Genomic DNA, 27323 nt, shown 5'->3' with positions numbered 1-27323 from the left:
AAGGAACCCTCATACACTGTTGGTGGGAATGCAGACTGGTGCAGCCGCTATGGAAGGCAGTGTGGAGGTTCCTCAAAAAATTACAAATAGAATTACCATATGACCCAGCAATCCCTCTCCTGGGAATCTACCCAAAAAATCTGAAACATTTATCCACAAAGATATATGTGCTCCAATGTTCACTGCATCTTTACTTACAATGGCCAAGACATGGAAACAACCAAAGTGTCCTTCAATAGATGATTGGATAAATAAATTGTTGTATATATACACAATGGAATAGTATTTGGTGGTAAGAAAAGATGAAATACCATTAGTGACAACATGGATGGATCTTGAGATTATAATGCTAAGCGAAATAAGTCAGACAGAAAAAGCGGAGAACCATATGACATCACTGATATGTGGTATATAAAACTGAAAACAGCAAAAGAACAAGACAAACAATGAAGAAACAAAAACTTATAGACACAGACAATATTTTAGTGGTTACCAGAAGGGTAAGGGGGGCAGGGGTGGTAGATGAGGATAAAGCGGATCAAATATATGGTGATGGAAGAACTGACTCTGGGTGGTGAACACGCAATGTGATACATATAGATGATGTATTACAGAATTGTACACTGAAATCTATATAACTTTACTAACCATTGTCACCCCAATAAACTTTAATTCAAAAGAAAAGATCTTACAATTAAGTAGAATAATTTATTACAATGAAGTAAAATAGTTTATTCAATAAAATGAGCTACTGTTAAAGAAAAAAAATTGCAAAACCCTTATAGGAGAAAGAAAGCAATAGACATCAGTCACAGCCCGTAGGACAAACAGCCTTGCTGGAGCAGTTTGAATGAGGCGAATCAGGTGGGCACTGTATCCCCGTTGGAGGGAGAGATGAGACAGGCTCACAGAGACAGAGCAGAGGGACTCCAGATGGAAGAACAGCCTTTGCAGAGGCCAGGAAGAAGACAGCAGGAGCACTTAAACTCAAATTCTATTAGCAGTTGGTCCCCCTTAGGGAGTTGGATTAGGGTGGGGAGGGTTTAGTTTATTTACAAGTGCAGTGTTTGAAATTCCTACAGCAAAGCATTTCTTTTGTAATTTTTAAAAATAACCTTTTTTTTTCTCCAAGGAATTTTTGAAGTATAAATTGTGAAGCACAGAGAGGGTTGCTTTCAACGAAAATGCAGCATGCTTCAGGGTACATAAGGTACCATATACCAGGTTTTCTGCCTTAAAAATTAAGAACTTAAATATTAAGAACCTAGAATAAATTTTCCCTAATTATTACTCTTACGTCCCCCGCCCACAGAAATGCAAACTCCATCATTATCAATCCCTGTGAGAGAAGAGGGGAGCAGAGGAACCCCACAGTTCTTAAGTGTATCCTGGGATCCTGGCACAATGTCAGTCGCTTTAATATATTTTCATCCCCTTAATTCCCAGCACCACCCTATAAATGAGGCATAAGTAGCTGTGGTGCAGGAGAAGAAAGAGACTCAGAGTTTAAAAAGATTTTTCCCAATCATGCAGCTACCAAGTGCCAGGGCTAGAATTCAGTTTGGTTTGACTTCCCCGCGCTGTCATGAAGCCCTGCCCTACTTGTGTCCTGCCACTGACCGCTCATCCCACTTTTTGTCCCTCTCACCTCAGTTTCCCTTCTATTTTTTCTGGAACAGGGACATATTCACCCTTATGATTCTCTGGGGAATGCTACTCTTCCCTAATACTACATTCCAGACCTAGGGAAAGACAACCCGAAATATGAGTTTGCAATAAATTTTTCACATTTTCCTCTTCTCTCTCAGCAGAAGAAACTAAAAATTTTAAGTTACCTCTTCATATCTTTAATGATTATATATGAAACTTTAGACAGCAATTAAAATATATTCACTTGACTACATCCTGAAGACGGTTACGAGGAGTACTTTTTCTGGGCTTGAGTTAACTCACAGATCCAAACCATCACCAAATTTTGTATTTCACACTTTATCCAAAACTTCTTTTTATCTCATAAGAACTATGGCTTTCTCAGACATCTTCATTAACTTTTAACTCCTATCACCAAAAGTAGTAATTGGTATTCTTTTCAGGACCTTTTCCAAAAGGACACCAAGTTTTTAATTAGAGAAGTTGTGGACAACTGTGAGGAGATTTTGTTTGCCGCAATGCTAGAGAGGGCGCCATTCATTGTATGCAGTGGCTGAGCCTCAAGGGATGCAGGAGGTTCTGCAGTGCATAGAGCAGACCTGAGAATGTGTGTTCCTACTTCCCAATGTCCTCATGGACATTCCCTTTGGAACTTATTTATTTGGAATTATTTGTACTTAAAACAGAATTCCATTTTATATATTAACCCAAAACTGTTTTAATAAACACAGCTTTAATAAACACTGAATTTTCCAGGATTACAACTGGACATGGAACAAACTTTGTTTTGTTGGAATGTTGCCTTGCATTGCTGCTCGTTTCGGAAAAGTGTGTCACCAATGGCAGTAGCCATTGTTGGAGCCACTCGGGCAACACAGCTGGATCAGCCTGCGTTTGCACGGGTGGTGAGGCCCCATAAGTGCAAGCATCTGAAGACTTCCTATCTTCTAATGAAGCCCTGTCCTAGCATTTGCATATTAAAATGCACATTACTTTATTATAAATTACATTCTCCGTATTTCCCACTTATTTTACAATTAGTTAACACATTGACTTTTTGAAATTATGAGTATAGGTAAGATGATTTCTGGGTAGGAAAGGAAGCATTACCAAAGTATTTGTTGTAAAAAAAAAAAATAAAAAAAGGTCTGCTGAGGCTAAGAGGAAAACTGCTGCTCTAAATCAAGGAATTGTTGAAGAAAGGAATTTGGATAAAGGCGTTTGTTTTAATTAACGCTGTCACTAATTTCTGTACAACTACATACGTCAGTGAAAGGAGACAGAAACAAAAGATAGGTTATATAAAAATAAAAATGACTATATACTTAAATGAAGGTGCTTGAGTCTTTCTCTGATTTAAGAAAAAAGGGGGTGCAGTGGGGGAGGGCATTCAGGAGCGAGGGGCAGAGATTATTCAATTAAATATCATATTTATATTTTAATCTTTAAATAGGTTAGAATCTGGTTTGAGTTTCTTGTCACTTCCAGCACCTTATCCTCTTTTGGCTGATTCTTAGACACCCTACCCTCAGTTTACTTTCCTCGTTTTAGTCCCCTCTGTCCATTTTTCCATTTATTTAATTTTTTAAAAATCATATTATATTTAAATATCTACCTAAGACATCTAAAATCCTTTTGGAGGAAGAAGGATGAGGTATAGTATAAATAAATAATAAATGCTTTTGCAAACATATGAGTATTCAGGACAGAAATCATTAGTAATACCCAAGTTGGGCACAGTTTTATGACATAAAACTCTCCTGGTTATTTTGTACACATTTTTACGTAATTAATTTCAATAAGATTAAACATGCTTAAGAAGAGCCATTCCCAAATCTACAGTAGCGAATTTAAAAATGAATCACTATCATTTAAAATACCTTGGGGAAAAGTATGATATTTGTATCTGTCCACAAGTTCAAATAAATGTTGGACAGGAACCAGATAATCTGCTTTTAAAATTATCTAGGAGTTTAAAGAGAAATCTGTATACTGACGCATACTGAACATTGTTAAGTTTTAGGATAATATAAATATTAACCAACATTCAGAAAGCATTGTCATATTTACATTTTTTTCATGGTCATTTAGAATGAGAATCTGACTCTTGCCAACTTCACATATATGTTCTAAGGATTCATGGAAAAACATAGGCAAGCTTTTTAGAATAAGAGCTTTATAAACACTAGGTATTTTTGAAGAAGTATTCTGCAAGAGGCTATAAATATTATTCAAATGAGGAGCGCTCATATGGGACATTTCTTTAGTTCTAAAGCTGCAGAAACACCCACATTTTCTGCAGTTCTGACAGGCAGTTGGGAAACACTTGCTGTAGGAAGCTGGGTTTCCCATTTCAGAGCCAAATTTAAGTTACTTCAAGAGCAGCAGCCATACTGCTTTTCATAAGGCTCAAAACAGTAACTAGATGATTCAAGACTGACATGAATCCTTGAGTGAAACAAGGCACTTCTCTGCACTCAAGATCTTTATGGGGAATTAAAACCGTAAGTGACAATACTATTATGTAGGCTGATTTTCAGGTTAACACGGAAATGGAGAAAATGTCTATCAAACATCTCTACTTGCATATCCGCATAAGTACCTCAAACACAACATATCCAACATGGAACTCACCACCGTCCCCTACCCCACACCTTGTCCTTCTCATGCATTTCCATCTCAGTAAATGACAGCACTCCCCTACCCAGAAACTTGGGTGCCATCCTTGCCTCCTCCTTCCGGCTCATCTGCCATATCCGATCAATCACCAAGATATGTCGGTTGAGTCTCCAAAGCCCATCTCACGTCTGCCCAGCTCTCTGCCTCTCCACGGTCATCATAAGCTCCCAGTCATCACCTTCTCGGGCCTGGACCCCTGGAACAGCCCTCACTTGGTCTCCCTGTCTTCCCTTTTGCCTTCCACAATGCAAAGTTTTATTACATCACTTTCTACATGAAAACCTTCCATGGCTCCTTGTTTATTGCCTCTTGAGTAACATGCAAATTCCTTAATCCTTTAAGTAGGGTAACCATGTGTCTCAGTTTGTCTGGGAGAGTTGCAGCGTATGCCTGCTATTCTGGTGTATTTACTAATAGTGCCCCCTTTCACTGACCCACGTGTTCCAGTCTGGCTGATAAACTGCATGATCACCCTGCCTGCAAAGCCATTTCTGACCTGCCTGACTCTCCAGATGCAGCTCTGGCTTCTTACCTTGCACAGTACCTTCCAGGGGTAGTGACATTTTCTCAGCTCCTTTCTTTCACAATAGACTGTAACTCTATGAGAACAGGAGCCTGTGCTTTTTACTATCCCTAGACATCTGGCGCCTAATATACTGCTTACACTGCGACTCTAGGTATCCATGAATAAGTCAACACAACAGAGTACAAGAAATATGGTGGCTCCCTAATAAATATATGAATGATAAATGACGATCGTTCAAGAAATTAAAAGGAAAAGTTACGCAGCAAGTGAGGGTTTGGGTTTCATACAATCATTTCAACAATAAACTCTAGTTTCTAGATGACTATTTTTAAGGGCTATTTTGACACTAATAAAGACACTTTTATTATCCCCCCCACAGATTTTCTATGATGGCTTATGCTCAGTCTTCCTGATTTGAAGACATCCATAGAAGCCACGTTTCTTGGAATATCATACAAGGAAAAAAAAACACAAAAAAAACATTGTAGATACAGGTCAGTATTTGAACTGGGTTTTCAAAAGTACTCAGCGATGGTCTATAAAAATATGGCTTTTCCTCCAAAAAAGAAAAAGGAAAGAAATATAGCTTCATAATATTCTATTATGCTTTAAAATTTCATACTGAAAAACATTTTCCTTTTTAAAACAAAAAATACGTAGCTAGGATACTTAGTTGTACATAGCTGTACAAAAACAATCAGGAAGCAGTGAACATAATGCCAACGAGGCAGCTACTGTACCTCAGATATACATTTAACTACACAAGCTCATCAATAATGCAGCCTTCCACCACACACTAGTGCTAAACGATCTTTTTTGGGCACCTGTGGGGGTAGAGTGAGAAGTGAGAGTTATGAATCCTCAGCAAGAGTTTCTTTGTTTATTTGGTTTTAATGTTTACAAAGGCTCAAAAGAACCTGGCCCGATCTATGGCCAGAGAATCCATCACCTTCTCAGTCTCATTTAGTATACTTGAAATATGCACAACAATCAATTGATTATTGATATAGGTTATATCTCAAAATTACACTCAGGTAGGCAATGACCCAATATATTTTCACTTACTGTAGTATAAGGAAAGAATCATACTTCTTCCAAACCCACCATTCTTTTCCTTGAATTCCTAAAACATTTGTATCTAAATATGTACTGGATTATTCAAGGGAGGGCAACGGTTACCACAGAATCAAAAAATAGCACAAAGTATCTGACTTAATTATAGCTACTTACTTGATATACAGGGTATAACTCTACATTCTTTTGATCTCATCCTATGTGCAATGAAAAAGAAACTAATCATTAGTAATGGATAGGTCCCCAGACTTCAGCAAATTTCTACATTTTCCAATATGACTGTATTCCATATGATGTTCTCAATAACTAAAAATTTTAAGTTACCTTTTTATATCTTCAATGATTATACATGAAACTTTAGACAGCAATTAAAATATATTCACTTGAGTACATCCTGAAGACGGTTACGAGGAGTACTTTTTCTGGGCTTGAGTTAACTCACCAAATTTTGTATTTCACACTTTATCCAAAACTTTTCTTTATCTGGTAAGAACTATGGCTTTCTCAGATATCTTCATTTACTTTTCATTCCTATCACCAAAAGTAGTAACTGGTGTTCTTTTCAGGACCATTTCCAAAAGGACACCAAGTTTTTAATTCCCTCCTGTCTCAGAAACTTTGGGAACAGAGCCAGAGCGCATCCTGAATTGGACGCTGGTGACAGGCTCAGCCCCACTCACTGTGTTAGGGGCCTACGCCCACGTTGACAGGACACATGATTAAAATTTGTGCCTCAGCAAAATTACAAGTTTATTCTAGACCTCCGTCCTGATCTCTCATGAATAACTGAAATCTCCAGTAAATCTCTGAACACCAAGGCTCTCCTCTATGATTCTCTCCATTGTGTTCTCCCCCTGCAATATAAATTTCTCAAGACTCTTGAGAGGGCAAAATCCAAACTTCTTCAGGCACTGAAGTAATTTACCTGTGTGTGGTTTGTTGTTGTTAATCCCAAAGGCTTATCTTCTGCAAATAAAGACAGCAACTGAGGCTATCAACAGTTAGTGGGTAACTGGGAAGACGCAACAATGAACAGGAGGGCGACACCAGATATAAAAAGTGTCCCATTGTCAGAGCTATTCCCCTTTCGAACTCCGGTAGAAGAAACAAATACACTTAAGACAGAGAACCTGAACTGAAAACGAATCTGTTAGAAAGACACTGCCGCAAAGCTGGTAAACAAACAGTGCAGAAAGGAACCACTGAAAGCATACAGTATGGATCCTTAGGGAACAAATCTGCAATTTTGTCCTCTCTGTAGAGTACCATGACTGCCATACTGGTCCTATCCCATCCTCTGCACGACAATCCGTCAACAGCAAGGAGAAGCAGAGCCAAGGTTGTTTGCAGGCGACTTGTTGGGAAGCCTGTGCCCTGCTCAGGGGTCTGCTCACTCACCAGCCTGTAGAAAGTCAGGTACTACAAGGGAGAAGACAGAACAGACTGATGTAGCTCCTCACAGATGTGGAGCCCCGGGTAAGCCCCAGAAAGGGCAAAACAAGGCAATAATTAGGATGTCACACCAGCACACACGCACAACTCCCACCTCCTATCAAAAACATCACTTGGCAACCATATGACTATTAAGTCCTAATTGCTACTTCCATATCAGCAACATGTGCACTGAAAAAGTACCATTGTCTTTCCCCCAAAACCAATCTATTTTAAACACACGATCTAAAACTGCTCCCTATAGGTCAGGGGGATTGTAATTACTGGCAGTGAAGCCTTTCTTACCTGTAAAAAAAAAAAAAGCTATAGTTCTAATAAATGACCCTTTGTTAGAGACCCAATGCTGCTTATCTCCATACTCAGACCATAAGCTTATTATTATTAATGATAACTATTAACTGTTAACGAAGCACAAATTATAAGCCAGGTACTATTCTCAAGGTTTTGCATTTATTAAGCATTTTAATCCTCACAACCCCATGAGTAGGTGCTATTATTATCCCATTTTACACATGGGACACAACCAGGCTACAGGCTAAATTTGTGGTCAAACTCTGGTAGCCTATTCCCAAACCTGGGCCCAGCATCACTCGTTAGCGTTGACTCTACTTTTTTTCAGTGGAAAACCAACTGAAAAGTCTGTGTGTGCAAAGGATTGATAACTAGCTAGAAAAAGATCAGGGTCAATAGCGAGTATTAGCCATCATGACATATTGTTCTGATCCTTATGGTACCCTGTCATATTTGCACTTATACCATTTTTGTTCTTTCTGTTAATAGTATGCTGATGCTTTACTCAATGCCTAGTTTCCATCACCTAATTCTCTTACAGATCTGGTTAAAAACACCATTTGCTTTATTCTAATTCGAAACTAAAGGATGAAGTACTAAAGGTTTTTACTAAGAAAACTTGGATCTGGATTTGAACTCTAGCTCTGACATTTATTAGCTAATAAGGTTCAACCTCAGATTCCTCATTAGTAAATTAATATAATAATAGTACCAACCTTATGGGATTGGTTGTTGTATTGAATGAAAGAATGAATACAACTGGCACCTAACAGGCCCTCAATTAATAAAGGACATTATTATGACAAGTTCTAAAACATTCTTTGGAGATAACAATATTATTATTTATTTCTTCTGTAATACTTATCATTTTGAATGCTTATCTTGAATGTTCCACTTATTTTTAATTTTATTATTTATTTTTACCTTAAATATCATCTTTTTAAATTTTACCTTTTAAAATTATCTTGAATAATTTATTTGTCTTAAATATTTATTTGTATTATATACTTATATGTTATTATTTTTAATGTATTATTTATGAATTTTAAAAACATATCTATACCCATACAGGTGGTAGCATTTCTTTTTAAAAAGAAAGCAAAAAAATGCAAGATGTCTTTAAGGATGCAGCATTCCTTCATCTCCTGTATAACAAACTTGCATTTTAATTTGAAATCTACCCATTTGGAGTTTAGGGATTAAGGAATTGGGCTAGGCTGAAGGTCATGTTTACTTTGATTAGTACAAATAAGTGACATAAATAAGGTTTCCAGGGACCATATCAATTATTGAAGAAGGAATAAAAATAACCTTTATTCAAACACTAAAGGAGCAATCTTTTATATTGCAGCAATTGATATGCTAATTATAAATAATTTATCCATTCCCTAGATTGCGTAAGGACATGAAAGGAATGACTCCATTTCATTAAACATTCCATAAAATTTAAATCTTTCACTTATTTAGACAAGTCTTCCTCGTAATTATCCCAAATTAATGCAATTCCAGTCCTTGTTATATTCATTACTTTGTCTAGTGGAACATTAAAAAATAGCAAGTCCCACCTAACAAAGGCCTAATTAGATGATCAATTTTTCTTGACTAGAGCTACAGAAGAACACAAGAGGTCCTTAAGAAAAAAAATTTTAATGGTACTATACTCAGATTTGAATTATTCTTGAGATAACTTTAAAAGTGAGTTTTGCAATTGTAGGACTACTATGAGGATTAAATTAGAAGACACAAAAGAGTTTGTTGTGCATGATAAATTCTCAATAAATGATGATGATGATGATGAATCGGGAAAAAAAAAGTGAGTTTTGGATGACTTAGCTTGAGGACAAGATTCAAATTTTTGTCTATTGTACTTCTTTCTAATTCAGATTCACCTTTTCAGTATTCAGAATATCATCATCAGAGAACTATCCAGAAGATTAAGCAGAATCCATGGATACCTTCTCATACTCACTTGCGTTTGCATCAAGACCACACCCCCAAATGAGATGTCCAGCTCTGGCTTCAATCCCAGGTTACAACACTGGGAGAAAAGGAACTGCAATTTCCTTGTTACTCTTTTTTTTTTTTTTTAACTTATTGGGGTGACAATTGTTAGTGAAATTACATAGATTTCAGGTGTACAATTCTGTATTACATCATCTATAAATCCCATTGTGTGTTCACCACTCAGAGTTAGTTCTCCTTCCATCACCATATATTTGATATCCCTTACCCTCATCTCCCTCCCCCCATCCTCCTTGTTACTCTTTATTCTAACTGCCAATCCTAGAAAAATCCAAATGTCTAGTTTTTCTACTTCTGCATTCAGATTAAAGATCACCAGTTATGAAAACCACTCAGTTTTAATAAAATTTAATTCAAAATTAAATGCCACCACAAATTCATGGTATCTGTCCTCAGCCGGGCTCTTCAAGTTGGTCACCAATCCATCTACTCATCTCTCTTCTGGTACCAACATAGCTATTTGGACGCCCACCTCTCATAGCAGATGGCTACTTCCTGCTTCAAGGAGGAGACAGACACCATTGGCTTGAAATTCCTGCACATTCTGGCCTCAGTTACCTGCATAAGCATATCTATATCCACTCTCCTCCTACCAGTTTCTTCCTCAATCCAGTTTCCCCCCTGAGCCAGGATGTTCTCTCTCTCTAATGCAAATGCCAACATGTCACACCCGTGGTGAAAATTCTTCTGTGACTCACCATCTTCAAAATAAAACTACAGCTCCTCAGAGTGACATTTAAGATCCTTCTAGATCTTGGCCTCTACTTTCTTTTCTCTCACCACTTCCAACTCGCCTCCAGAGGGAGAGAGTTGCCTGTGAGACCGTCCTCTCCTCACCTCTTTCCTCTCAGTGCTCCTTCCCTGCCCAGATGACTCCCACTGAACCCTGAAGGGCGACCTGGGGCTCACTGCCCCTCTTCTGAAGTCCCTTCCAATCTCCCTGTTAGGTTTCTGTTAGGCTCTCCTGCTATGTGGTACCCCAGAGTCCTTTCCTCAGCTCATGACAGCTTGCATTATATGGTCCTGTAGTTGTTTCCCATGTGTCTCCAGAGAATTGTGGGATTCTTGTAAGCAAAAAAATGATCTTAATTCTCTAAAATAAGCTGAAGCCCTCACACAAGCGACAACTGATACTGGTGTGTTGAATGTGAGAGGAAGCGAGTAAGGGAATGAATAAACTGAGAGGCTCATTGTCCGGGGTAAGTAATGCAAAGTCAGTGTTTACCAAACCTGTAGAGTTGTCCATCACAATCACCTAGGGAGTTTTTAAAAACACAGAATTCTGGGCCTCATCCCAAACCTACAAATCTGAATACTGAGCAATGAGGCCAACACGTGTATCTGCTTAACCAGCTCCCTGGATGACTCTGCAGAAGGAACCAAGTCAACACTGGTCCACAGATGATGTCTAGGAACCACGGTCCACACTGAATGTTCCCATCTTAGCCGCCTCCGGGTGAGTATATTTACAATGCAAGGACAGGAACAACTCAAAGCTAGCACTGCCAAATGTACGTGACAACTTCATTCCGCACCTCTCCTTACCCCTGGGTTAGGACTTGTGACTTTTTACAAGTTCAACCTTTTGTTTCCTACAGTGTGCCTCCCAGTATATTCTGGGCTCTCAACTATGTTTTAAACAACCTAAAGGTAAGGGCTCTCATGTCCTTAATGTGCTGAGGCAGTCCCACAGCACTGCCTCACAGCATACACTGCTAACAAACAGCATTTGAACAATTAGAAGTTGACTTTACCCATATTTAAGTATGTTTGTCATTTTGGGGGAAAAATAAGAAAATAGTATTCGAATAATAGCACAAGAAACTATGAATCCTTTTTTTTTTTTTTTTTTTTTTTGGTATTAGCTCTACCTTTACTTCCTCTGTGCTCATCTACCAGGGGACTGTGGTCTTCCTATAAAGAAAGTCTCCAACACTCATCATGTTTCCCTGTGCAGGAAGTGACCATATAGCGGTCACTCCAATTTCCTCCTAACTTCCCAGAGAACAAAGATTATCTGGAATATAGTGAAGCTATGAATATCGACACTTACTGAAATACATGACTAAGACGACTTTACATCCGCTAGGATGGCAACTATGGAAGGAAATAGGGTGGAAAGCGAGAATAGGGAGAATAGTGTTGGTGAGGATGTGAAAAAATTAGAACCCTTGTACACTGCTGGTGAGAATGTAAAATATGGAACTGCTATGGAAAACAGCATGGTGGTTCCTCACAAAATGAAACATAATATTACCATGTGATCCAGCAATCCCACTTCTGGGTATATATTCAAAGGAACTGAAAGCAATGACTCAAACAGATATTTGTAAATCCACATTCACAGTAGCATTATCCACACAAGCCAAAAGGTATAAACAACCCAGGTGTCCATCAACAATTGAATGGATAAACAAAATGTGGTATATACATATCATGGAATATTAGTCAGCCTTTAAAAAGGAAGGAATTTCTGACATATGCTACAACATTGATGAACCTTGAGGACATTTTGTTAAGTGAAATAATCCAGTCCCAAAAGAACAAATATTGAATGATTCCACTTATACGAGGTACCTAGAATAGTCAAATTCACAGAGACAGAAAATAGAATGGTGGGGGCCATGAGCTGGGAGGTGAGGGGAATGGGGAGTTATTATTTAATGGAAACAGACATTCAGTTTTGCAATATGAAAAGAGCTCTGTGGATGGGTGGTAGTGTTAGCTGCACAACAGTGTGAATGCACTTAATGCCACTGAATTGTGCACTAAAACATGATTAAGATGGTAAACTTCATGTTACATATGTGTATCTTACCATAAGGAAAAAAAGGTGTAAAAAAAATAATGACTAAAAATGAGTCTATAGGGTTCAATGTACTCGTGAGGAGCAAACTATTCATCTTCTCAAAGCAGCAGGGCATGAGGAATTTGTGGTCTTCTGGTTCAAATGACGTCATTTCCATACATTTAATTCACTGAATACTGTTCAACACTTCTCTTCCTTAAAGAAGACGCTTAGCTAATCACATCTCTCCCAGACTGTCTCCTTGGCAATAAGAAGTTACAACAACAGATATGCAAATATTAGAAAGAAATTCTAATCTTAGGAAATTGCATACAAGTGAATTTGACCTTTTACATTCTGTGAGTTTATCTATTTTGGTACTTTGATTCTAAAGTTAAAAATACAGAGAAACTATAAATCACATTTTTTAAATTTAAGAGCTGACAACTTTGTGTTATATTTTAGTATGTTGAAGTCCAGTATACACAGAGAATTTAAGTGGTCCCTAAGTTACCTAGCCATAAAATGGGGGAGGGTTAATAAGAGAGAGAATTTTTAACTATTACATAGTGTTCAGAAGCAATTTTTGGTTTTTTTGAAAGTACACTGTGTAGCATAAAGCTTTGTGACTGTTCTTAAACGTTCTAAAGAAGAGGAGTTTGCTTTATTTGTATTACTTTAAATGTTATACACTCCAAGGATTATGTGGGTGCCTTACTTTGCAAGTCCTCCTACTGCCAGAAGCACTAAATGAAAATTATGTTTTTCGTATCATTCACAGTCACTTCGTTGCTATGGGTTACTGAACTCATCCTCCTTGACCACATCAAAACTGGAAGAAACTGTTAAGGATTTTCTCACATAGTGACCCTCCTTTGGGGAATCACAAGGACACATTTTTTTTTCCTTCTCCCTAAATCGAAGATTTTATAATATACCTCTGATGTACTCTAAACCAGTTAACTGATTTTTATGAAAGATACAGCCCATTTACCCAATTTCAACCATGTATACTTTTTTAAATCATATTCACCAAAATTCCTAGCTTATTAACTTCTTGATTACCTTGGACTTAATCCTATTTTACACCATTCAGACCCATATAAGTCCTCCCTTTTTGCCTCGTAAAACCATCATTTTAAATTATTGTGCTGGGTACTGTCACATTCAATTATTTGGATCCTGGCCTATTGTTATGCTCAGAATAATGTTCAGTCTAAACTCTTATAACAACAGATGGCTCAAGTTAGACTGCACTAAATCTATGTTTCTTTAGCAATTTTTCATAACTAAAAAAGTAAAGAAGAATACAAGAGAAAATGAGTCAGCAGAAGAAAACGGTTTACAAATGAATGAAATTATGTTCGTGTGAGGGACTTCTTTTCCATCTGAAGCTTCAAATGTTGTTGCCAGGTACCTTTGTGCCAAACAAGTTAGCCCTCGGAATTGTGCAACCCCAACTATTTTATCTCCTCCAAGAACCAGGGCTGCTCACGGCATTAACGATACCTCCTGATAACACTGGGCCAATTAAGGAAGCTGAGGAGCTCCGAAGAACGGAAAAGAAACTCACTCCAAGGTGATCCGAAGAGAAGGGTAAGAAACAGTGGCAGGGAAATATTCCAGCCATAGCCCTCCCACTATTCCGCCCCAATCCCCTGCTAGCCTTAGGAGACTACTGTTCTTTGGGTAAGGAAAAGTTAACTCTCAGAACTTCGTCTGGCAGAGTAGAGATTATTGTCAACTACTATACACAAATATTTGAGGTTGGACTTTTTAGAAATGTTCAGGGAACTCTAAAATCGTCCCTCTCAGTACAACTCAGCCCTCTCAAGGAGGATCCCTAGAGCAAGTGCAAGATGAATCCCTGGAGTAGAAGAAAATATTTAGTATTTGCTTAAAAATCAGAAGTTAATTTTACTAACGTTTAAAATATAGACTAACAGTGTATTGTGCACATGATTTAAAGTATATTTGTGTGTGTATAAAATCTGTGTTTTTTTAATCTGTGCCACTTAAAAAAAGTAACTAGGATTGTTGTGAGGCCTAAATGAGGTCATTCGTACGCAATGGCGGCTACCAAGTACATGCTCCACAAACAATGGTTCCCTTCCTTTGGGGGGGAAAAGGGAATTGAGGGCAAAAAGACTCCCTCTGAATATCAAGAGTGCACGGGAACTCTGTTATCTTGTTAGGAAGCATGGTCTCAGACTGACAGAGGAAGCCTGTGCTTCTGTCTCAGGCCCTTCGACCTCTCGCTTCCCACCACCATGCTGATCAGAAGGCTTTCAGGGCCTTCTGCACAACAACAGCACTGCACAACATACACTGTGTAACCACAAACCACACCTTTCACCAGCCAACGGCATCAGTCCCAGCCTAACAACATGCTAGAAGGCTGCACAGCAGAGAATGCGCTTTCACACCTCCATCTGCATCAGACTGCGGAAACCTCCACTTCTGGCCCTTAAGATCAGGATGGTATATCACCACTTATTATGCCTTTGGCATCCCAAACAAATGTTCTTTGAAATTCTCTAAATGTTTAAATCACCCACACCAAGTAGAATAACAGCATATGGGAAAACAAGACCTATAGTCTCCAAAAGTTATGCTAACCACAAAAGCCAGTGTTTTTGTTGTATTTCAGAATCATAATTAGAGGAGGCAACTCTAGTCATAATTAGAGTTGGCTATCACCATGTAAAGCAAGCTACTCAATACCCTTCCGTTCTTCTTTTAGGTACGTTTCCCTTGACTTTAAGGAAGGGACATTGGTGAGGGGGCGAAGTGTTGAAAACGAATAGGTGAAATGGAAACTCAGGTATGGACACAGAAGAAGCAGGAAGCTTCCAGTTCCCAGATCCTGGCTGGCTCTGGTGCCCATGTCTGCGTGGAAAGTGAGGTGAGGCAGAGGTGGTAGCAGCTTTGAAAGCAGTGGAGGAGGGAAACCCTTTCTCCTCCCCCAACTTAGGCTGTTGTCCCTGAGCCCCAAGTCCTGCTGCAAAACCATCTGCTCTTAGGAAAGCTGCTGAACTAATAAGATGTGAAAAGTGGACCCCGTGATCTTCTACCCAACCCAGGGGACATTCTGACCTGAGATGCCTTGGGACCATCACCACGGGGTTTGAGGCGAGGCGACTGGGCTTTACTTTTAAAACTGGCCTTTAAAGACAGACCTTGGTCTCACAGCTTTCCTTTCTCATGCTGCGTTTTGGTGACATCATTTTTATTGTATACTCGAACACACACAAACATACAGCTCAACCCTCAGCTCTGAAGAGGCTTTTTTTCCCTTTACCTTCAATTGAAAAGTCAATATACGAATCTCAGATTAAACCATGTCTGATTACACAGAGCACGACTGCCCTGATTTTAGGTGAAGCTAAGTTCTCTTAGATTTATTATCTCACAGGAATACTGAATACACAACAACACTCGACCATTTTTCCTCAGATGGAAATTCAAAGACAAGCAAGCTCACTTAGGTAAATGATCTGTAGATTCCTCAGAAGATTTCATACCCAAATCAATACGGAATGGAATATTTGGTTTCTGATTAAATGAGTACCAAATCTAAGAATCAGATGTAACTCTACCTGTCTTTAACTCTAGCTGACCCTGGACCAACTGTCCGTTGTCTCCCTTCTTCCTGAACCTTCTAAGTGTAAAACATTTAGGAACGAGTCAATCCTGCAGAGTTATGTCCCCAAAGAACTAATAATATAACAGCAAAAATGTACTAAGTTCTTACTGTGTCAGGCACTATGCTAATTATTTTGCGAGCACTTGCTCACTGTATCCACTTAAGTTAGATATAATTTTATCCTCATTTTACATACGAGGAACAGGATAGATTGATCATATAAAATACCAGGATTACACAGCCAGCAAGTGAGTGCCAGGACACCAACGTAAGGCCGTCTGACTTCAAGCCCCAAATCACAATGCCTAATGCTATATAAAGGCATTTATGAACCTAAGACAGAGCCACCATTACAAATGTGGGAAGACCCACCTGATACCATGACCATCCTCACTGTTTGGCTCTCCTGGGCACGTTCACTCCCTGGCTAAGCAGACTTTTTAAAGGCATTTATTAAATGTTTATCAACAGTTATCCATTGTCTTCATTATAAATAACCAGTTAGCAAGCGTGGGAAGGAAATGTCCAAATACTCCTTTCAATTATTCTAAAACCAATCAAAATGAAAATCCAAATGAATTCACTAGGTTCACAGGAAGCCCCACAATAATTATAAGCTTCAGCACCTGATGTTTTAGCTTAGAGGTTTAGTGGGTCCAAAATAGCTCTATTGTTTTATTAATTTCACCAAAGGTCCATGCTGGAATTTTTTTAAATCCCAAAACAAAAGTCTAGATATGTGTACCACAGTGGCTATCTAACCTGCCCCAGTTCTCTCCTTTGGCCCAGTGTGAACGGATCAAGATTACTGATCAGCCAGAATTACCCTGGAGACCTTTTTTTTTTTTTTAAGTTTCAGGTGTACAAAACAATGTAGTAATCAATCCCCAGGGCACCAAGTATGAATATGGTTAAGGAAAGAAGTAAAACACAGCTTTCACTGACATTATGGGGAATGTTAACAAGACCAGGAGTCCCCACAGCTATACATGTAAACTCCTACTGTGTACTTTCTACGTACCTGACACTTGCTAGAACAAAACCAAATGAAACATGAGCCATGTTCTCAAAGATTGCACAGTCTAGAGCAGGGGTGTCCAAACTGCGGCCCGCGGGCCAACTGTGGTCCGTAATCCATTGTTAATTGGCCCACAACAAATTCCAAAAATATATTTAGTTTACTTAAATAAAGCAGGTGAGGCAATACGTACTTCACCTCGAGTCAGTGGCCCAGCTGTTTGTGTATTTTACCGCATATGGCGCATGGTGAAAAACGTTGTAAAAAGTTTGGACACCCCTGGTGTAGAGGGAGGATCAGCCAAAAAAAATGATGACCGACGTGTAAATCATCTCAGAGATGTACAAAAGGTGCTATGTGACTACAAAGAAGGAGCAGCTTAGTCTGTCCATCAGGCCAAAAAGGCTTCCTCAAGAGCTAATGTGTTAGCTGAGTTTCAACATCAGGAGGTAGCAAGACGCAAAGCAGAGGAAAACTGGGCGTGACTGCAGAAGGAAAAACAAAGCACGCTGAAATCTCATACAAAATAAAGACGACATGGCTGCAAAGCAAAACTTAACTATACTTCCTTGTGCCGCTTAGATGCAATTTACTCTTTATGTCATACTCTGAAGGGACGACTACTGAGATTCTATTTGTATCCTTTGGGATTCTCAGTTATACGTGACAGAAACCAAGCCTGGCTGTTTTAATAATACTAATGACAAATGATACAGATATAATGCTTCCTATGTGCCAAGCTTGGTTCTAAGTGCTCCACAGATATTAATTCATATAATTCATCCAAAACCTAATGGGTATGTACCATTATTATACCCATTTTACAGGTAAGGAAACTGAGAGCCGGAGGAAATAGGTAATTTTTCTAAGTTTACCTAGCTAGCGATGGAAAAGCTGGATTATGAAGCCATCTGGTCTGCGGCCCTGCTCTAAATCACTATGCTACATGGCTTCTCAGAAAAGGGATTTACTGAGATGTACTGAGTCATTCAGAGGATGGCAGGGAGGCATGGCGATCCAGGCTTCCAACTCCACAGGCAGAGACGCTTCGGTGAGGAATCCCCAACCGTCACCGGTAAGCACAAACACTGCAGCTAGCCCCAGCCACACTGCCACACGGGCACCACCTGCCAGCTGCCCCTACTGCCTCCGGAATGCCATCTCCCTGCAACACTACTGCTGCCCCAGGGGCTATGGCTCACAGCCCCACTGCCCTGCCCAACACGTGCCAGATTCAGTCTAAAAGAGAAGTTATCATTGGTGAGACCTAGGTCACGTGCCCGTGCCCTCGAGGTCAGGCAGTCCAAGAAAGCAATCCCTGGCAAGTTCTGCACCTACATGGAGAAATGAGGTTTCTGTCTCCCATGAAGATTCATAAGGTGAGTGCATTTGAAAGTACCATAGCTGGGTGGCTTAAAACAAGAGAAAATTTTCTCTCAGTGAATGTGTCCCCTGCCTCTCTCCTGGCTTCTGGTGGTTGCCAGCCATCCCTGGACTTCCTTGGCTTGTGGACACATCACTGAATCTCTGCCTCCGTCTACACAGGGCCTTCCCCCTGCATCTGTATCTTTTCTGCTTCTTCTGGGTCCATCCTACTCCAGGATGATCACATCTTAACTTAATTTCATCTGCAAAGACCCTATTTCCAAATAAGGTCATATTCACCGGTACCCGAAGTTAAGACTTGAACGTATCATTTTGGAGGATATATTCAACCCATCACAGCTAGAAACTACAGACACAGGAAGGGGGTTCAGATGATGGGCAGCCAAAAAAATGACAAATATCCAGTGTACCTCCATCACTATAGGGGCCTTCATTTCATCTAATAATGAAATGATTTCAAAGCAAAAGCTGGATGTGCCCGAAAGCAATAAAGGGTCTAATAGCTCTCTTAGGGGAATTACCCAGACAGGAATTTGCAGTGCGAGTGCAGTGAGGGTGTTAACTGCAAAGCTAGATGGTGCCTCCCTCTGAAACCATGCCCATCAGGACAGGCCTTTCCCCCCTAATGCCCAACAGACATCTGCCAAACAGCTCACTTTTATCTTCAAAAAGAGTAAACTTGGCCTGGAGGGGCTATCATGAATTGAAGTAGAAAGATAGATGGAGATTTTAACTGTGTATATGAGTTACCTAAGCCATATTTTTTCAACTGAATAGGTATATATGACAGGTGTTTGAAATATACATTACTTACATAGCTTGTCTAGTCTTTTGTGCTGCTACTTAATATAGCTCTCATTCTTTTCAAACCTGACTACAGATATCAAAAGCATACCCCTTTTGGAATGTAATCAATAATGTTATAAATATTTTGTAGGGTATCCGATGGACACTTGTCCCATTTGGGAGACCACCTCAGGGAGCATGACCTGAAGCTGAAGCTGAACAATAATGAATGCCAACTATAATTTTATATATATGTATATGTATGTATGTATGTATATACTTACAAGAAGCGGAGTACAGCATTAGGAATAGAGACAGTGGAAATGTAATGGCTCTGCGCGATGTCAGAGGGATAGTGGATGGGGGAGGGGGGTTCACACAGTGTGAGGGATATAAATGATAAACATCTAGGTATTACTTTGTCTTGTGCACCTGAAACTAATAAAAAATAAATAAATAAATAAATAAATAAATAAATAATAAATGATGCAACATTGGGGGGGGAAACATACTCCTTTTATCAACAATAAACTAGCTTCTGAATAAATGCAAACATTAATAAAACAAATCCGAGAATTAGAAAGCACTTTACTTTTAGAAACAGGAGAGCAGATGATCTCCAAGCAATCCTAACCTTGACTACCCAGGTTTTCAGAAACCCAAGTACCGTGTTTTCCTGAAAATAAGACCTCGCCAGACAATCAGCTCTAATGCGTCTTTTGGAGCAAAAATTAATATAAGACTGGGTCTTATTTAAGACCAGGTATATAACATCACATCACATCACATCACATCACATCACATCACAACACAACATAATATAATGTAATATAATTCCCACGTCTTATATTAATTTTTGTTCCAAAAGACTCATTAGAGCTGATTGTTCTGCTAGGTCTTATTTTCGGGGAACCGGTAGGACTCAAAGTTAAGGGAATCCAACTGACACTTCCATCTGCTGGAAATAAAAATACTCCTGTCATCTGCTCCCCTCTAAGAAGCAAAACATGAAGTACAAAAAGCTAAGCTACTCTTGTGTTTCCAACTAACATTGCTAAGTGGATGACCTTTAAACTATACCTCTAACCTTTACTGTTCACTTGTGTGCCTAAAGGACCCCCTTGCTTGGACAACCACTCCGTTATGTCCAAAACGGAACTCATCATGCTTCATTTCCCCCCAGCTTCCTGGGCATTTACTGAATTCTTCCAGCAAAAATCTCTGATTCACCTTTTATTTCCTTTCATCTCTTAAATCCAGTTACAAAGAACAGTCAGTTCCTTCATTCTCCCAGGCTCTCCCTTTCCTCTTCACTCCCATCTCTCCTTCGGTGGCTGATACAGGTTTTCCACTACCATGGCATGAGTACCACTCAGGTACATGAGGTCATTTTAGGTGGTACCTAGTTGAGTATTTTTCACTGAAAGAGTAATATATTAACTTTAATGGGGATTAGAAAAATGTAATTATAAAATGAAATCCATAACTTCAAACCCATAAAATACAAACTTTCCTTTTTAATTCAAATAAAAAATAGGTCAAGTTAAAGAAAAATATAAAGTAACAGTACAAGTAGTATATGGACATGGTTAAGAAAATCTTGAGGGGGTATGTTAATGCCTAGCAGTATTGGGAAACAATGCTCAGTGGGGTTCCCTCATCATTTATTGTTTGATCACCAGCCACATCACCCCCTCAACTACCTCCCGGTCTCCTGGCCTTGAGACTCTCATCTCTTCCTTCTGTCCTGCAAACCACAGCCAGACACCTTTTCCCAAAATGCTTCTTTCGTCATTTCTCTCCAAAACTCACAAATCTATTACCTACCCCATGAACTCTTGAATTCTACTTAATTTAAAGATCTCACCTGGCCTACTTACACATTATTTCTAGTTTCGTCCCGAAGTTACAGCATGATTGATTTCACAAAGATGTAGATAGACATACATATCGATATATAGATATATCGATATCTATCTATCTATCTATCTATCTATCTATCTATCTATGTATCTATCTATCTATCTAGTTTTTGTTGTTTTTTTTTAAGGAGGGCGCAGCTCACAGTGGCCCATGTGGGGATCGAACCGGAAACCTTGGTGTTAATTAACACCATGCTCTAATTAACTGAACTAACTGGCCACCCCCACAAAGATGTTTTCACTTCCAGCTTCATGCCTGGGTTGCTACTACTTCCACAACCTTTCCCCAATCCTTCTCCTTTTCTGGCTCTTCGAATCCTACCCAGTCCTTCAAGACACAAGCAAGGCGTCCCTCCGGGCAGCCTTTTTTAACTGACACCCTTCTCTTCTCTGAACTCCTATTCCACTTACACCAACCATATCAACCACCCCACTTGACTCTTGATTATATGCTATTATTTACTGGTTTCCAAAGGTCAACTCATTGAGAGTTGGTCCTGTCTACCTACTACAATAGGAGGTACTAGAAGAGTAAATATATACGTATCTTCCATAGTTACTAAAGAAAATGACTCACATTAGGAGTTCAAAAGATCTCTTCATCCAACTCATCCAACTTTTTAAGCGAAGCCATGTTTTATTCATGAATCCAACAAACATTTACTGAGTACCTGGTATGTGCCAAGCTCTGTGGTTACTGGCAAAGTAGAGAAGTGAATAAAACCCAGACTGCCATCGAGGAACTTGCCATCTAGTACATGAGACACACACGTCAACTCCTGGTGCCACACAATGTGGCCATGCTGCCATAACACAAATACCTAACAAATGTCATGTGAGTGATTCACTCTAGAAAGGATCTAAAGGAAAACTGAAAGAGCAGAGGTGTGTCAGCTGGCTCTGGCAAGGAAAGAGTTTCCAGAGCTTGGAGCACAGGGTGGTAGGGAAGAAAGAGAACAAGCGGTGGGAAAACTGGGGAGGTCATGCCATACAGAGCCTTGCTCTAGGGCTTCATCCACGGGCATGAGAGACGTTGACAAGTAACCTGTCCAGCTTTGCTTTAGGATAGATTAAAACACAAAAAACAAAACCAAATAAACCTCTGGGGATATGTGAAGGATGAACCGGACTAGAAGACAGGTCACATAGGAAGATACCGTAACAGAAGATTTCAACAACAGAGATGAAGAGGGAGAGGCAGATTTTAGAAATACTTAGAAGGTAGAAATCCATAGGGTTGTCTGACCAACTGGTTGTGCATTCCAATGTCAAATAAAAATAGTCTAGGGATTAACTACTTAAGGAAAAGTTTATTATCTACTTTAAAAATTACCCATATCATCTCTTTCTTGTGTTACTGTGACTAAGGTTAATGTAGAGTTGACTACACTCTATATTCCTACAAACTACAAGAACTTCTATTTTACACTTTATAGATTAGGCATCACACAGTTTCTATGACTGATCTACAAAAGCTTGTCCTAAATTCAAATGTCCACATATTATCCCACCAGCAAGGGTCTAACCAGATTTTGCTCCTTAATGACATCCACACTGGCATAAGCAATCTTGTTCCAAAGAACTTAACCACTGTCTGAATGGTCCCAATTCTCCGGAGTACAAGGAATTTAGGCCAGAATTGCTCCGAAGGTGTAAAAATGCTAAGGGTTTTATACGATATACTCACATTCTTTTTTTTTTTCAAATAAAACGTTCACAAGAGTGTAAAAGATACTGAACTACCAAGAGAGGTGACCTTTTGTAAGCACATTCATGTTCTCCTGGGAAATAAAGAATAAAGTCATTCACCACCAAGTGTAATGTTCTTCACTTCCACCTGCCTGGTGAAAAGAATCAACACAGGTAGTTTCAAATTAAAACACAGTTGGAGCAGCTAGGCTGAAAATGGTTCTCTGCAAAGAGGGAAACGAAGGCAACAGGGTGCTGTTTATTAAACCTTGCATATGATTATAACTTGCCAGGTCTTCATCCATCATCTCCCCACCTCCATTACTCTGGTCACCAGGACAAGCCCTAAGCTTGCAGACATTTAATGTAACATATGGGGATGACAGGAAATAGGATTCCCTTGCAAAACGAGCACTTTTGCCATATATCCCACCATACGGAAGCACATGACTCCAATAAGTAGAAAGGGCAAAGGGTATTTCTAACAATTTCTGTGGAAGTGCTCGGAAATCCTGTGCTTACTCATGACAGAGCCACTGCGGAGCCGGATTCTGTAATGAAAGCACGGACCAGGCGGACCCGCTGCAGATGGGAGGGAGGTCGTGTTACTCACCTGGGACACGGCTGGTCCGTGATAGGCCCAGATTCCAACCTCGAGTGCCCATTCTCTGCTTCCAGAAAACTCGCACGTCTCTCAAAATAACAGAACATAAGGAACTGGGACACCTTCAACTGCGCCCCAAAATTAGTTTCTATAAAATGAAAACTAATAAACTAATCAAGGTGCTATGTTGGCTAGTCCTCCTTACTGATTATATTAGTTAGATCGGCAGGCAAAGCTGATTTAAACTTTCTTAAGTTGTCAGTTTGGGAGCTTTTATTTTATTTTTCTTTTCAAATCCTTTAAGATCATATTAAAAGTGTCTGCTTCACTGTTCTTTGAAGTGACAAACTAAAAGTATCCTGACTTTGGGGGTGTCTCATTCATAAGCGATACCTTCTTTGCTCTGTAGAACGTTTGTAGTGGAAAAATTACTTTCCAATTTTGATCAATAGAATGCCCCAAATTTGGTGGCATTACATGTGTAATATAAAGGACCAGGGAAAAGAAGAGTGAAGAAAATTAAAAGTTAGCAGCACCCTTTGTGCAAAGAGGTCATAGTTCACACAGTTCTAACCAAAGAGGCTCTAATAGCTTCATCGACAAAAGGTTCAGGGCCTTGAAAATCATTTCATGGAGGCACATGAACATGTTTTCATACACAAAGCACTAAGGATTATACAGATATTTCCCTCTTTGTGGGGAGTTTTACTTTTCTCTCTAGTTTATTAATAGCATCATTTCTAATTTTAGAAAATAAGGATGATCCCACATCCATTTGGTTTAAACCCTTCTCCAGATAATGCACACACATGTTATCATTCATCTTGATTTGAACAAAAGGCAAGATCTCCTCCCCCCCTTTATGCCCAGAAACCACCATAGGGAAATTAATTTTCAAGATGAACAACAAACTCATCTCACAGCCTGTGAACTTGCTGGTTACCCCCAAGGCTTGTGAATTCTTAGGATTATTTTAGATTTGGTAGCATCAATGGGGGGGCTTACACAGTCATAAAAGGCATGGTCTTCAAGATTTAAAGTTTCAGAATTCTCTACCTACCTGTTCTTTTGCAGGATCTCTTTAAGTTTTAAAGATGCCTATTCTAACCTCTTGAGCTTAAGTGTAGTTTATCCTGAAGGTATATGAAAAAAGCACAGGCTAAACGCCAAGGCTGTTGGTGTAAATCACATTTCAAACTGGTAATTACTTATTAGCAGAGAAAAGACTGTTTGAAAGGGTGCTGTCTCATTAGAAAGCTATTATGGAACACCTGCAATTTCGCCTTTAAATAAACAGTTAAACCTGAAGTACCCACTGTGTGATAGGTACACCAGACTACAAGGACAGCTATTAATAAAATTTGCAAGGATCTCTCCTTTCCTAAAGTTTTTAAAAAAAGTTTTTCCCTATATTTTTAAGGAATATTTGTTGGGGAGAAATTTCTAAAAATATTCTCAACTGAAGTTATTTTATTTGGTACATCTCTGAAGAGGCTTATCTTGTCCTTTGAACCCAACAACAAAAAGTTCTTTTTTCTTAAAATGAAGTATAGTAATACCAGTAGTTATTATGGACAAACAGAAAGAAGAAATATGAAAAGCCTCATGTGTTTCTAAGCTGCTTCATTTTCTATTTGACTCTATGTGACAAAGGCTCTGTTTGTATCCAGAGTCACTAACTTGAGACAAGTGGATTTCCTTCACATTTCTTCACAGGAAGGGACCTACTTGTAAATGATCTCAAAGTGTTTCAATATAACATCTATTCTCATCAACACTCATATTTGGAAAGGAGTCATATTTGAAAAGGAAATTGCTGAGACACCCTCCTACTCCATCCCACCCACCCAAAAAAACATGCATATGAGAAAGATTCCACCTACTCTCCCAATGTTCACTGTGGGTGTTTGAAAATGTACTATTTCCTTCCATTAGCACAACACCTTTTATCACATGTATTAGCTAACATTTAAAATAAAGAAGAAATAATAGCCCTCCCTTCCTGGACAAAGTCACATTATCTTCAACCCTGTTAGCCCCATGAGAATCTAGCCAGGCACTTACTTAGTTCTCAGGAGGCACTCCACAAAATGCTGAATTAATCACACAGCTATTCTTCCCCCATCTTTGGCTTTTCTTTTTGCAGTAGTAAACTAACATTAAACCTGCATAGAAAAACCACCAGCCAGAAACAGCTTATCCTTCATTCAGTATCACCATAAGACCAGTTTACCATTTGCAGGTCAAGTAATGAAATAAGAAAAGAGAATCAAATAAAATTAAAAGCTTCTTCAAAAATGCCTTGCAGAACTGGCAATGGCAGATAATTTCTTTAGTAAAGAATGAAAATGTGATCATATGAAGCTATGTCAAGATCGATAAAAACAGACTCCATGGAAATGTGCCGGAAATCATTAGACTCTTACAGGTTTGTTGAAGATTTTTATGGCCACCTGCCCTCCTATAGCTTTGCACTTTGTATGGCACTGAAGAGGGGCAGAAAAAGAGGGGAAGTACTTATTCAGTGTGAAATGAAGACATTCAAACCCGAAGCATATGACACCTGGGATTATCTGAACACTCGGTGAAGACATGGGTGTATGTGTTTTGAGGTTAGATTTGGATTTAGGTGTATTTCAAAATTTACTGTACAAGTCTGAAGAACATGGCAACCACAGCAGTGATTGACTTAAATTACTGAAGTATAAACTGCAGTTGTCACTTCCTTTACAAATCTGGCTTTTCATGAAAGAGAAAATCAAGGGAGCCTTGTTGCCAAAATAGTATAACATCCTTATGTCGCCAGATTTTGCAATAAAAATAGATGGTTATTTTATTTAGGTTTTATATTCATGGAAATGTGGTCACAAGACATTTTTAAAGCATGAGATACCGGCCTCAGTGTTTTAAAACTTGCTGTTTTAGGAGAAAGATAGTAGTGCTAGACTGTCAGTACCAACCGCAGGCTTAAAGCAATCTTCCCAGTTAAAACAGGCCTTAGAATGACTGGGTACATAGTATGTGCTTTCAAATATAATCTCAGTTCTTCCATTATGCTGTGTATAGAAGAAAATTAATTCTTTCACGATGAAAAACAAACAAAAATTGACGTCTCACACATGATTACATACAAGTGGTCAACAATAAGTAAGGAGAAAACAAGGAAAGCGTGTCAGCATTTTCCTCCTTCAGCATTTCCTCCAGGATTTTATCCCTGGGTTCCCAAGTCACACACCAAAGCCCTTCTGTTGTACTTCCAAGGGGAACTGGCTCCTTCGGAAATACTGCTTTGAACAGCACAGCCTTTTGAGATGAAACCTTTTTTGAAGCCTTCATTTCCATTTACCGTTTTGTTTGTCCTTTCTGTCTGACATGCAAATACACGATACAGCCTCCATTCTTTCCATACAACCTAATTCAAAGCAACATAGGTTAAATCCACGCCGAATCATGTGAGCATTCCATGCTCATACACACCATTACCCCACAGAATGCATTCATTGAGCTCCAACAGAGTTCTCTGCGTACAAATCGGACGAGCCGGAGATGTATGCGGAGCTCTTCCCTGACTCAAACCATCCAGAACTGTACATGGAACCTGTTCCCTTTTCAGAAAAGGGGGCTGTATGAAGGCCCACTGGCATCACTGGCCACAATGCAGGCTCCGGCAAGCCCGGTACTGCAGGCGACACTGGATGCAGGCTCTCCCACAATGCTCAAGGAGGCTGCTGCGCGGAGCTTGCAGTCATTTATCTCTCTGCAGCCCAAACGCCGGCACGTCCCCCTCCCT

General features: G+C 39.3%; 1 protein-coding gene across 3 annotated transcripts in view; it reads right to left on the bottom strand.

Moving 5' to 3' along the window:
• Nucleotides 1-27323, bottom strand: part of STOX2 (storkhead box 2) — a 113482-nt gene that overhangs the window by 85082 nt on the left and 1077 nt on the right. The window lies entirely within an intron of this gene.

This window comes from Rhinolophus hipposideros (assembly GCF_964194185.1).
Source record: "Rhinolophus hipposideros genome assembly, chromosome: 4".
Taxonomy (NCBI): Eukaryota; Metazoa; Chordata; class Mammalia; order Chiroptera; family Rhinolophidae; genus Rhinolophus; species Rhinolophus hipposideros.
The sequence above is the reverse complement of the archived record's forward strand: the minus strand, read 5'-3'. Positions and strand labels throughout refer to the sequence as shown.